This window comes from Lycorma delicatula, chromosome 5 (genome assembly GCF_047948215.1).
Source record: "Lycorma delicatula isolate Av1 chromosome 5, ASM4794821v1, whole genome shotgun sequence".
Taxonomy (NCBI): domain Eukaryota; kingdom Metazoa; phylum Arthropoda; class Insecta; order Hemiptera; family Fulgoridae; genus Lycorma; species Lycorma delicatula.
Window position 1 is genome coordinate 113,661,061 of NC_134459.1, and position 14,615 is coordinate 113,675,675.

The window sequence follows — 14,615 nt, forward strand, 5'->3', positions numbered from 1 at the left end:
TCTACAGATTTTAGTTTCACTGTATGTTTGGTCACAAAACACATCTCACAGTTGGAAACTGCAATATCATCATGTCTTTCATCAATTGCTCCTTTACCACTAAAAAGAATGGATAAGTGGTTGAACAAGTCATTACATTGGAAATTCCTGATCTGCGACTTCTGGGCTATACAAGTCATACCATATAAAGTTGATTTCTTTAAATTTATGATGACACTATACTACCAGTCAATGTGATGAACAGAGTGAAAGGGCCAATTTCAGGGCTGAATATCAGCTGTAGTTAAGTCAGCTTCGTGCTGGTATGCAATAATTTTTGTGGGAAAGGCATCAGGAAAACCATTAAAATATCCATTTTCCTCAGAAAGCCTAACTATTGATGTTCAGTTTTTATTAAGATTGTTTAGCGTTTTTTTGGAAATAGATATGTCATGTCAGGTTATCTGTTGAGTTATGACTCCTTCAGAGACATAAAAATATTAATTATTATAGTGAACTAGATTCCTTGAGTCTATTAGAATCCCTTATTCCCCAAATAGATTCCACGAATATCGATTACATCTTTGAGCTTTGTCTTTGATAAAATTCTGGATTTATCTCTTAGGCTGAGGCAATAGCTACTTTCTTAATGGCCCCTTAACAAAGTGATATCTGTCTGCTTATGAGACTTATATCGCAGGCAAATTATTATATTAAAAGCACAACAGACTAAACTTAGATGTCTTGATGAAATTATTTACACTTCTTATAATTTAATTCACCAAATTTCTTCATAACAAAAAGCATAAAGTTAAATTTTATCATTTTAAGGCGGATTAAATTATGTGTTAACTAAATATTGGTAAACAAAAAATTATACTAATACAACTTACAGACTTTGTTACTTATTTGTAATTTAATCATAACTAAACTGGTAAGTTTTCTTTTTCAGCAATGTCAGATGGAGGACTTTTATCCCAGAATTTAATCATAAATAGAATTGTCATTTTCATCAAATTAGATTGGGGAGGAAACTATAAGGTGAGTTTTCAATTTAATTATTACAATGTATAAAACATGCAATAAGTAAAGCTGTAACATCAATGTACATTTAAGAATGTCCATCAGCTCTTACGGAAGGGAAGACATGTGTAAGGAAAGATTAGAAGGGCTCTAGCAAGAAGAAAAAAAAGTTTCATAGGTTTTTTAAGTTGAAGCATTTAGAAGAATTAGGAAAACTTGGGATTAACTCATCTTCATGATTCTACTAATCTTTATTTATTTTATTATAATATTTAAGGCTTAGCTCTATGTAGGGCTTATGAATGTAATTAAATTCCCCCAATTTGTCTTTAAAATCAATACAATATTAGTAATGAAGCAATTAATTTGGATAACATCTAAAGTTCCAGGTTAACTCTTTCAAATTACTTCATATAAGAGGTGAAGCATATTGTGGCAGGTTTTAATGTATCTACCAAAGAGATTAACGATCTGTTTAATTTTCATGAGAAAGTTTTTTATATTTTTTGGGGTAAGAGTGACATCTCCACTTTCACTGTTGGGAAATGATATTTATAACCACCGATATTCTTATGCAGAATTTACAAAATTTGCTAGAGCAAAGTGTTAAGAGAATAAAGCTCACACAGACGAAAACCCTTTAAATCATTAATTCACTTTCAGGTGTGATTTTTAATTGCAACTTACCTGCAAATTACGGTAGTAAATAATTTACTTTATCCACTAAAAATTTGTGTATTTGCACTTACATGTAGTTTCTGCCTTAACTTAAAATTATGTTTTAATAAAAAAATTATTCACTAGATGGATTGTAACCATCTAACATAACATTGCAGATAGAATGTCCAGAATTCCCATTAATGATACAGATACTATTTTTGTTGTCCGTAAAGCAAAACGTCTGGGTTCTTTATTTGATAAATTCTTGTGGGATGATAAAATTGATTTTGTTTAACAAAATGGAGTGAACCGTTTTACTCTGAAGAACCTTTACAAAACACTAAGCTTGTAATCATTATGAATACATATTATGATTAAATATTTTCGCGTATAATGTGTAATGTCCAGTTTTTGGACTTCCCAAAAACATGAGCTTTTAAGAGAAAAAAAATGGGCTTTTAGATAATTAGCGATGCATACTTTATGAGAAAGGTAACTGTACAATCAGTTTATTTTACAATTAAAAGATTTACTTTTTCAAAAACAATATTGTTCTGTTGATGAATTAAAAAAAGGACAAACATATGATTTATCTGCGATCACTTCAACATGTACAGATATAAGTATATGCTCGAAATAATTTTCAGTTAATTATTTTGTAGTAACATATTATTGATGTATTTACATTAATATTATTTCATGTGTTTGATTAAATAATTAAAATGAACTTGAAATACAACTATAATTTTTTTCAAATTTTATATTTATTCAGATCAGAAAAAAAACATTTATTTATAAAGTAGCAAGTTAGGTTAAATAATTTGTTATAATAAAAAAATCACCCTTACCAACAATTCATATTATATCCCTAGGGCTTTGGGTTATTCGACAATCCTCAGGAGACATATTTTTTTGTAATTTAAACGTTAAAATTAAAAACGTAAATAAAAAATTATACACTACAATAACCTACCTACGCGGGTCATTGTATAGGGAAATAAGTTAGGCAACTTGTAATTATTAATTTAAATAGAAAATCATCTTCAAATTTGATATGTTCCTTTCTTAATTTATTGTTATTACAATAATGTTTTGAGATTGCTTGTTTTATTTTTATAATAATTAGTTGTAATTATGTTTATTTTATAAAATGTGATTAGCATAATTGGATTTATCGAAACAGCCTTTCTTTATATTATTAATATGTTCTTTAGCTCCAATAGAAAAATAATGGTTGGTCATAACAATATATTCAAGATGGAAGTTTACACGTTTGAAACTATAGCCAACTTGCCCTTTTTTTTTTTTTTTTTGAAATTGACATTACACCCACGGGGTTGTAGTGGCGATCTTCACAAATCAGCTGATTTCGAAGCCGCGAGTTCCAACATTCAAATCCTAGTAAAGACGGTTAGTTTAATACAGATTTGAATACTAGATCGCGGATACCGGTGTTCTTTGGTGGTTGGATTTCAATTAACCACACATCTCAGAAATGGTCGACCTAAAACTGAAGTAGACTACACTCACATATCATCCTCAGACTGTGATTCCCAGAAGCTAAATTTGATAAAAAGAAGAAAAAAAGGAATTGAAATCAAGTTGTATACAGAGTGTATAAAAAAGTTCTCCTGGGATTTTCATAACATATTCTACACCTTAAATTTATGGAAAATTTAAAATAAATGTATGCCCTAAAATGCTTCGTTTGTGAGTAACGGCTAATGACAGATTTCACTCAAACTTCAGCAACCCCGGTGAAACAGGTCATACTGAAATTTTTTTGACATTGATTACAGGGCAGAATTAGTGATTTCAATGGTTTTTTATCTTAAAAATTAAATAAAATACCTACCACAACTGTATCTGCAGTAGTTTTTAAGGAATCTGGGATGAAATTCAATAAATTAGGGTAAAAACCCCGTTTTTATGTTTGACGTACAATTACTTTGTTAAATGTGTAATAAACATCTAAAACTTAATTATGAACAAAATGGTGTAAGATAATTCGAATAAAACAAAGAAAGTTTAGAAAAATTAGAATTTTATTTAGAAGCAATACAGAAGATCATACCTATCAGTTTATAATAAACATTCAAAAACAAGCCTGCCAGTTTCAAAACATTTCTTGGCTCGCTTCTGTACTGCTTTTGTAGCTGCTCTTCATAGTTCTTCAGGGCTATCCTTAAGTTATTAGGCAGCATCCATAATGCGAACAATTAATTCCTCATTAGAATGTATTTTTGTTTTATATACAATATTTTTCATGCATCCTGAAACGCAAAAATCTAAAAGGTGTTAGATCAGGTGATCTTGGTGGCGAGGAATCTGAACCTCCATAACCGCTCCATTTCTCAGGGAAATGATGGATACATTATCCATTACGTTTATTTTATCAATTTTGATTCTAACACAAGTATTTAAAAGACTATTTATATATGTTTGCAGATTTCATCAAATATAAGATAATCATGACAGAGTGAGTACAGCACTTATAGTTAAGATTTCATTATATGATAATCGGGTTCAGAAATTAAGGAACCAAATCGTCGAATAACATGTGTTTAGTTGATTCATATGACAATCGCAAATTTCATCGAATTATAATCATTTTTGTTACCTTCATCAGTTTGTAAATATCAATGGTATTAAAGATTAACTAAAAAGCTGCTTACAAGGTACTTAATATAAAAATCATTTACAAATTAACTAACCTAAGAAGATGCATTAATTTAAGAATACAGTGTAAATTCAAGTGAGTTGTATTACAGTAATATTATTTATATTTAAAATATTGATTCTTTTGAATACTGTTGTCGATGTATTGAAAATTACTTCTTTAAAGTAAAAGATTTGTTGGATGTTTAAATTCACTGAAATTGATGAGGCAGACTTAAAGACTTGTTGGCATACTCTACATTCCAAATACTATCAATTAGACATTTTATAACCGCAGATTTACGATCTTCTAAAATATTTATTCGGCACATGAAATTACAAAAACCTCATTTACCACTGTAAAAGGTTTCCGTAAATTTAGTTAAATGAATTTTTATTCCAGTAACAGGCTGTACTATTATTTGTCTTACCGAGATCATGATTATAAACTTTGAACAAAGTTTTAACATTTTGAGGTTGCAGACGGATATACTTTCAAATTGATTTCATAATTGAATCGTTTTCGTGGACTTTGTGTCACTGCTAAACGCATGGGCAATTCATTTTCCTATGTTGCGACTGTTGCTGCCAGATCTTGGTGCATCCATGCTGTTCAAATATATCTCAATGTCTATTCCCACTCATTAATAATTACAGTATTACTACTTCTGTAAAAGGTTTTTAAAGCAAAAACCTTTCTTCTTTCGTTAACATTGTTACAACTACATAACAGTGAAAACCAAATCGAAAACTACAACTCGCTTCAATAAACTGAGATACAGATCTAGACAGTTAGTTGTGTTTGTGTTTGTATTGCCAACTTGACATGACTGAATAATCAATATTTTGTAATACCAACATCACGGACTAAAATTATTGTATGCTACATTTTGCTGTTACTTTTTTAAAAATTATTTTGCTATTTGTAATGATTTTTTACCTAGTGTCAAGTGATTTTGCGCCACTCTGTAAATAATGTTATTTGTAATTGGAAAATTACATGAATGTTCTCATTATTTAAATGTATATAATTCTATTCTAATGAACTAAAAGATTCATCTGTCAGCCTCATAAAAAAAATTTAAAATATATTAATAATAATGTATTATAACTAAAATGAGAAAGAAGTCATCCTGAAGTAAAAAGTATTACTAAAAAACTGAAGAGATTGATTTTTAAAACAAAAAGGACGCAGATTTAAACATATGAAATCAAGAAATAAAGAAAGGAATCAGGTTTTATAAAGGTCATGTAAACATATAAAATATGTTAAGGAGCAGATACGGATTACAATAACAATTGTATTTATTATGAACAATCTATTTATAACGATATTCAATAAAATTACACAGTTAAAGAAAAAGGTAGGAGAAAATAAATGAAGTACAGTCAAACTAAAAGAGAATGATGTGAAGGTAAAGCCAAATTAAATAGGAACAAGCTTACAAGTTATTACAAAAGTAGTTTCCATAGAAAGCCAAATGAATAAATTTAAAAGATAGAAATAATAGTCAATAGAGTTGATATATTAGAAGGAACGGATGAAAATAGGAATGTAGAAGACAAAGGATGCAGTAAAAGGTATCAAGTTAAATACATTCAATGGAAGCTGGCTAAGGAAGATCGATTGAAAGTTGCTGTGATATAGGAATAACAATAATTAAAGGAAATGGGCATAATCAAAAGTAAGACAAAATTTTAGAGAAAACAAAGCTGAAATTAAATAGCAAAAGTGCATACAGTAGCATTTAGGGTGGAAGCAAATTCTAATAAGTATCAGAAACAGTAAATGACTATACAGAGTGTAAAGTTATAGTGCTAGTAGAGGAAATGAACCGATTTTGAAATAACAAAATTTGATTAAGCATCGAGAAACTTGAACAAGGAGCATGAACTGAAATGTACAGAGTAACTATGTTGTGTAGGCAAAAGACATGAGACCCGTGTTGGCTTTGTAAAATGAGTCTGGAGAACTACCATCAAGAATTTCAATAAAGCACCTTTTTTGTATATAAAAGAAAAGAACTCCTGGTTTCTTGTTCTTTGTACAAGAAACCAGGAGCATCGGGATGTAAAACTGTTTTACTGATTAGATATTGTAAATATCCAATTAATATATATTCCATCATGGTCTTTATTTTTACTTTTTTAACTCTTGTATCCGCTTGAATTTTTATACACCTTCATTCCCGTTAACCTAATATAATCTTATGTAAAAACATTAGGAAACTATTTAAATATAAAATTATTACTAAATAATTATTAAAATTAATACAGAAAATCAGATTTTCAAGTAAAATGAAAACAAAATCCTAATTTATCTTTTTAATTCACGTTATGTTTTATTATTAAATGTATTTAAATGTTATAAATCCTTATTTGAAATATTGTGTAGAAATTTTTTATTAAGATTATAATACTCTTTCTTTCTTTCTTTTTCCTGTTTAGCCTCCGGTAACTACAGTTTAGATAATACTTCAGAGGATGAATGAGGATGATATGTATGAGTGTGAATGAAGTGAAGTCTTGTACATTCTCAGTTCGACCATACCTGAGATGTGTGGTTAATTGAAACCCAACCACCAAAGAACACTGGTATCCACGATCTAGTATTCAAGTCCGTGTAAAAATAGCTGGCTTTACTAGGACTTGAACGCTGGAACTCTCGACTTCCAATTCAGTTGATTTGGGAAGACGCGTTCACCACTAGACCAACCCGCTGGATAAGATTGTAATACTTAGTTTTATATTATGTAAAATTAATTTTTTTTTTTGACATTGAAAGTAATATTGTTAATTATTATTTCAAGTACAATATTTTTTTAAATATTTATTTGGTTAATTTCTTTCTGATTTTGTTGTGTGTTAAATTTGTATTAACAATTATTTTATTAGTGAAAAACCTTTTATTAATTTAATTACTTTTATACTGTTTATTTATGTAATTATGAAAATGGTTGTTTCTTTTACAAAAGAAAAACTAAAAATATTTAGTGTTAATTACAAATATTATGAATAAAAAGTTTCATGTTGCCCAATAAATATACATTAAGGTATTAAAACTTAATTTCTTGTACATCAAAACAAGGGTTTGTTCTTATTTGTATTTATAATGGTGAATGTGTAAAGACAATTGTAAATGTTTGATGTTAACCAATGTTGGGCTCCTTCCTGACAAGAATATGTTCAAAAAAGTATGAGATTTTTCTTTCTCAATTTATTTTATATCAGAATGTAATATAATTGGAAGAACTTACAATTATTTCTGATCGTAATGTTTATTTTTTTGTAATGCTGTATGGTTTAAAATATAGTCGATGTTCTGACCAAGGTTTTTCCATGGTTTCCCTTGGTTGAAAGGCAAATGCCAGAACAGTTCATTTTGCTTCTATGGTTTGTCTTAACTTTTTTTTGTGAGAACATACTATAGTTTAATTGAATAATCAACCAATATTTATTTTGTTATAACAAAGATTTGTTTGTAAATATTTAATAATAATAATAATAATAATAATAATAGACATGTTATAAAACCATATAAGTATTAAGTAAATTTATTTATCTTCACCAACTACACCTTTATTTATTTACCTTTTCTTCTATTTGAGTAGGTACTCAAATAAAATATAATATAGCACAAATATTTAAAACTTATCTCCATTGCCTACGACATCTAAAAGTAATTGAGGAGGGCAGACCTTTCGTCATTGCAACATTGTTGTGAGAACACCAAACAACTTTGTTCAAAGTCGCCATTGTACATACAGTACAGTAGCACCACATGAAACATTAATGACTGTGTTGTTTTATTTAAAACCTTTTTTTTGTCTTCAGTCATTTGACTGGTTTGATGCAGCTCTCCAGGATTTCCTATCTAGTGTCAGCCATTCCTTTTTGGTAAAATCCCTACATCCCTAACAATTTGTTTTACATATTCCAAACGTTGCCTGCCTGCAAAACTTTTACTTTCTACCTGTCCCTCTAATATTAAAGTGACTATTCCAGGATGCCTTAATATGTGACCTATAACTCTGTCTCTTCTTTTAACTATATTTTTCCAAATGCTTCTTTCTTCATTGATTTGCCCCACAACACTTCTTCATTTGTCACTTTATCCACCCGTCTGATTTTTAACATTCTCCTTTAGCACCACATTTCAAAAGCTTTTAATCTTTTCTTCTTGGGTACTCCGATCATCCAGGTTTCACTTCCATATAACGCGATGCTCCAAACATATATATACCTTCAAAAATCTTTTCTTGACATTTAAATTAATTTTTGATGCAAGCAAATTATATTTCTGACTAAAAGCTTGTTTTGCCTCTGCTATTTGGCATTATATATCGCCCCTGCTTCGTCCATGTTTAGTAATTCTACTTCCCCAATATCAAAATTCTTCTACCTCCATAATCTTTTCTCTTCCTACTTCTATATTCAGTGGTCCATCTACATTATTTCTAAATTTAATTACTTTCATTTTGTTCTTGTTTATTTCCATGAAGTTCTTGCATAGCACTTATCCATGCCGTTCATTGTTTTTTTCTAAATATTTTTTATTCTCAGCTGGAATTACTATATCATAGCATCTTTATCTTTTTACCTTTTACTGTTAGTCAGGATCTAAATTGCTCTTTAACATTATTAACTGCTTGCTCTATGTAAAGATTAAAAAGTAACAGGAATAGGGAACATCCTTGTCGGACTGCCTTTTTTATTACAGCTTCTTTTTTATATTCTTCAATTAATACTGTTGCTATTTGGTTCCTGTATATGTTAGCAATCGTTCTTCTATCTCTGTATTTGAATCCTAATTTTTTTAAAATGCTGAACATTTTATTCTGGTCTATGTTATCAAATGCCTTTTCTATATCTATAAATGCCAAGTATGTTGGTTTTTTTTTTGCTTAAGCTTCCTCTAATCTGAGCGCTAAAATTGCTTCCCTTGCCCTTATATTTTTCCTGAAGTCACATCGTGTTATCCTAACACTTCTTTCACTCTCCTCTCACTTCTGTACAGAATTCTAGAAGATTTTTTGATGCATGATTTTGTAAACTAATTGTTCTGTATTCTTCACATTTATCTGCTCCTGCTTTCTTTGGTATCATGATTATAACACTCTTTTTGAAACCTGATGCAACTTCCTCTTTTTTGTAAATATTACACACCAGTTTGTGTAATCTACCTATCGCTTCCTTACCTGCACTGCACAGTAAAAGGAGTATTTCTGCCAATCAAATCTTTTAATGCTCTCTTAACTTCAGATCTCAGTATTGTTTCTCCCGACTTCCTCTTCTTCCTATATAACACCACTTTCTAATTCATTTCCTCCGTATAACTCTTCAATATATTCCACCCACCTATCTATCTTTCCTTTTGTATTATAAATCAATGTACCATTTTTGTTTAACACATTACTAGATTTTAATTTGTGTACCACAAAATTCTTCTTAAGTTTCCTGTATGCTCCGTTTATTTTACCAATGATTATTTCTCTTTCCACTTCTGAACACTTTTCTTTTGTTAATTGCACTTCCTTTTTATAGTATTTCTTAATTGTCGATAGCTCCTTATACTTTCATCATCACCAGCATTCTTATATTTTCTACTTTCATCCATCAGCTGCAATATATCGTCTGAAACCCAAGATTTTCTACGAGTTTTCTTTGTTCTGCCTAAGTTCGCTTCTGCTGATATAACAATTTCCTTTTTAAAATTCTCCCATTCTTTTTCTACATTTTCTACCTTATCCTTTTTACTCAGACCTCTTACGATGTCCTTCTCCAAAATCTTCTTTACCTCCTCTTCATCAAGCTTCTCTAAATTCCACTGATTCATCTGACACCTTTTTTTCAGTTTTTTAAACGCCAGTCTACATTTCATTGTCACTAAATTATGGTCTCTATGAATGTCTGCTCCAGGGTAATCTTTGCAGTCTAGGAGTTGTTTTCTAAATCTTTGCTTAACCATGATATAATGTATCTGATACCTTGCAGTATTACCTTGATTTTACCATGTGTATATTCTTCTATTATGATTTTTAAACTGGGCGTTGACAATTAATAAATTATACTTTGTGCAAAACTCTATAAGTCGATCCCCTCTTTCATTCCTTTTGTCCAGCCAATGCTTGTATTCCAATCTCCAACTATTATTAAATTTTCATCCCCTTTTATGTGTTTAATTGCTTCATATACACACTCTACTCATCATCATCATGGGCACTTGTAGATATATAGACGTTAGCAATTGTTGTCGGTTTAGGTTTTGATTTTATCCTTATTACAATGATTCTATCACTATGATTTTGAAGCATTTCATTGTAAAAGTTACAGTTGGCAAAATCATTTGTAATGAAACATAAACCATGTAATATTTTTTGGCGGGAGATAGACCCACCTTTTTTCTAGTTACAGCTAATAATTGGTTTAGATCGTTTCTTAATAGTTCAAAATTAATGTTTAGGAATGGTAATTAGACAGGGTAGTAGTGAAAGTAGTAGTCAGAAAATCAGAAAAAGAGAGGGAGTGAAAGGTCACGTAAGACTAATCGCTCTCTATAAAAGAGTATGGTGCGTGCGTTTGTTTGTTTGCTGTATATGCTCAAATTTTTATTTTAGCTGCTACTGGTGTAGAGCAAACCAATGATTGTGTGCCGCCGGGCGGCTGCGCACGCAGACTGTCTCCTCCTAGACACAGTCCTTTGTCAATTAATTTACAGATTATTTTTATTTACTTATTATTATTTATTAATTTTATTATAAGAGAAAAAACATTAATAGAAAAAGAAGGAGAATTAAAAGATTTAATTTTATGATAATTTTATGAAACGAAGAAAGAATTATAAGATAATATTTAGCAGTAAAAAAAAGGATTCTTTATTTACCAGGGGAGAGTCATTGATGCAAATCACGTGGTCCACTTTGTGCCAATAGGAGAATGTTTTCATTTTAATTAATGCCTCCCTGATAGGTACTATGTCTTCTGGTATTATTCAAACGCTTATAAAGGGATAAAAAATGTTGTATTGTCGCTGCGTAAAATATCACCGAGGTATGACATCGGAAAATGAGTTTAATTAATTAAAGTCGCAAAATTTGAGAATTCGGTTGAACCATTGGAAGTTTAAGAAAAGCACATAATAAAAATAAGTTTCTTTATTGATGTACTTACGGGAAGGTAATTTTTAATATTATTTCCAAAATTTTAATTATGCGATATGCCAAAAACGTGCTGGCAACACCGTAAAAATTAAATATATAGAAATATAACATTTAAAGTATAATTTGTATATATTAATGTATAAGTGAACAGTTCTGAAGCGATAGTGTGAAAGACCTGAGGTAATGACGAAAATTTACTTTATTTTTAACGAAATTCAATATAATTGCGTCAAGAATGCAAAACTCTTGAGAAAATTTAAATAAAACCTTTCTGCAATTTCAAATTATTTTATCATATCACAAGGAATTTACTTTTCGCTGTACAAAAATAATAACATAACAAACTGTGGTAAATCATAAATATATCCTAATGCCCTAGAAATACCCTGGAAATAATAATAATATGATTTGACCCCGAATTTATTTTCTTTATAATTGCATAATTGAGGGTACAAATTAAAATAAAGGACTATATAAATTTTATAACCGAATTTATTCGCAACGTATAAGAGGTTTTACACTGCTATAAATTCATTAAATAAAAAGCTGAACCTTAGATTCACGTCTTTAATTTTCGCTTCCGTTATTGCTATTTTTATTAATATTCCTTTGTTGATTGTCCTTAGCTTAAATTGTATTACAGACCTACCATTACAATGCACATAGTGGTATAAAATTGACATTATATACACCTAAAATGTATCTAAGTAAAGTTTTTTGATATCACCAACCATTTACCCAGGGGGTGGAAGAAATGAAGTTCGAAGACAAAAAAAAATCATTCCTTCCGTAATAGGCACAATATCGAATCGGTTTAAAGTGGTCGTTACTTCTCTAAATATTACCTAAAACCTTTGGTTTTGACCAACCCTTGCGGCAAGGAATGACCAAAATATTGCTGAAATTGTAAGAAGATGGAGTTTATCGTATGCTAAACATGCAACCATTGTCGTATCGAGTACATTTGAAGTTTTTCTTAACTTTAACGTGGAAATCTTTTTTATCCCCTAATTAGCACGGGTGAAATCTACTTCCGGAGTGCCGAAAGGGATTTTTTTGATTATGTTGAGGGCTTTAACCGTTATCAAGTACTGTGATCTGTGTTCAAGCAATCTATAATTGAGTTCATCTAGGTCGATGTTTTAGATAAATGAAATTTTATTTAAATCGTTATGTGTACTCAATTAGGAATCGATTGCTTGATCGATAAAGTTCTAGCAATAACATTTATTGTGTACTCTATGCTATCGTAGTAAAGAGCATTTGTAGGTGGGTCTGTGTGTCCCGCTTATCTTACCGCAAAATACCGATCACTAGCGGAAAATCCCGATTTCTTAGTAGATGTCTCGTGGTGGTCAGGTGTATACTTGTTATATTATATATCGAAATTTTGGGAAAATTTAGTACTTTTTAACCGAATCCGAATTTTCGGACGAAAATCGCAAATATATCGAAAACGGTCGGTCCTAGCGCTCTGAAAAATTTTCTCAATCCCCCTAGACAATAACCCTTTCCGCTCCCAGTGGTTCCCGTCAGATGATAATATTTTCAAGTGCCCTCGGGGCGCCGTTCGTAAATTGGGGAGGAGGTGCAATGGGGTGCCATCGTAATATCTCGGCAACCGCTCGTCCGATTTTTATGATTCAATCGGCGTAAATAGCAGTAGGTCGAGCTCATAAATTAAACGCAATAAAATGTAAAAAATAATTTTAGGACGGTATCTTAGAGTGGATTTGACAACAAGCTTTGATGGTGATGTGCAAGATTATGTGAAAGTCATAGCTTCAAATTAAAAATTTGATGTTTTTGACAATTTTTTCTTACGCAGGATGAATGGCCTAAAGAGTGGGGCTGAAACACGCATAAGAAAAGATTGGCAAAAACATCGAATCTTTAATTTGAAGCTATGTCTTTCAGATAATCTTACATATCACCATCAAAGCTTGTTGTCAAATCCACTCTGAGATACCGTCCTAAAATTATTTTTTACATTTTATTGCGTTTGAGAACTTAAAAATTATGATGAAGATTTTTTCGTAAATTAACCTGGATATTTTTAATTATATTCAGAAATTTATACTAAGAATTGAATTGTTGAAATCGTGTCACTAAATTTTTATTGTATTTTGTTTTTATTTCTTGGTATTTAATGACACAAAAACAAACAAATTATGAAGAAATATTTATCAGTACTTGCCTATTTTTAACATTTAACATAAATAAAATTGTATAATCTATTATAAATAATGGAACAATAATTTAAAAAATACCTAACTATGTAATTTTGTTATGATCCCTTGTTTCGTTATTTTATTAATATTTCAATACGGACTATATTCTGCTCATATATTTAATGAATTAAGCACATACATTTTACTTAAATTTCGTACAGTTGCCCATTTCCCGTCTGCGGAAGAGGCTATGGAGCCTCGCGATGGAGACATGGCAGCTTGAATGGCACACTAGGACTAAGGGAAGATCCCTGTATAGTTTTATACAGGATCTGGGGGATGGTATGCCTCGAGTTAATTTTTAAGTGCGTCGGGTGTCCAGGTGCTCTCACCAACCATGTAAACCTGAACCAATATCTGTTTCGGTTTCGCCTGGTGACTGATGAGTTGTGTGTCTGCGGGGAGGTCCAGTCGAACGTGCATATGATGTTCAACTGCCCTACTCTTGGGGGGGGGGGGGCAGAGATCGAGCCATCCTGGAACTTAAGAGGTCAGGGGGAAACTTGGCCGCTCACAAACGGCGAGTCAATGTGGCGAGAGCCGCATTGTCGGACCGTGTGGGAGTTCCTCGATGAGGTTGCTATGTTAAACGTCATCGTTAATTTTAAGGGTTGTATAATGTAATAATGACTCCTAAGCTCTGTTGTAGGAATCCTTCCTAGAGATAATGGCTGGCCACCAGCCAAACTAGCTCCAAGCGCTGTTAAATGGAGGACAGGTACTAGCTGGCATACAGCGACCGAGACGTGGCAGCCTAAATTGCTGCCTTTTAATATTTAACTATGAAAGTTTCTTAATTTTGTAACAAGGGGTGCGCCTCCCCGATCTAGTTTTAATGTTGACAAGTGAGCGGTTGGGACACTTAAGCGGGTGCTGTACGGCACCCTGCTTAATCCACTCACGC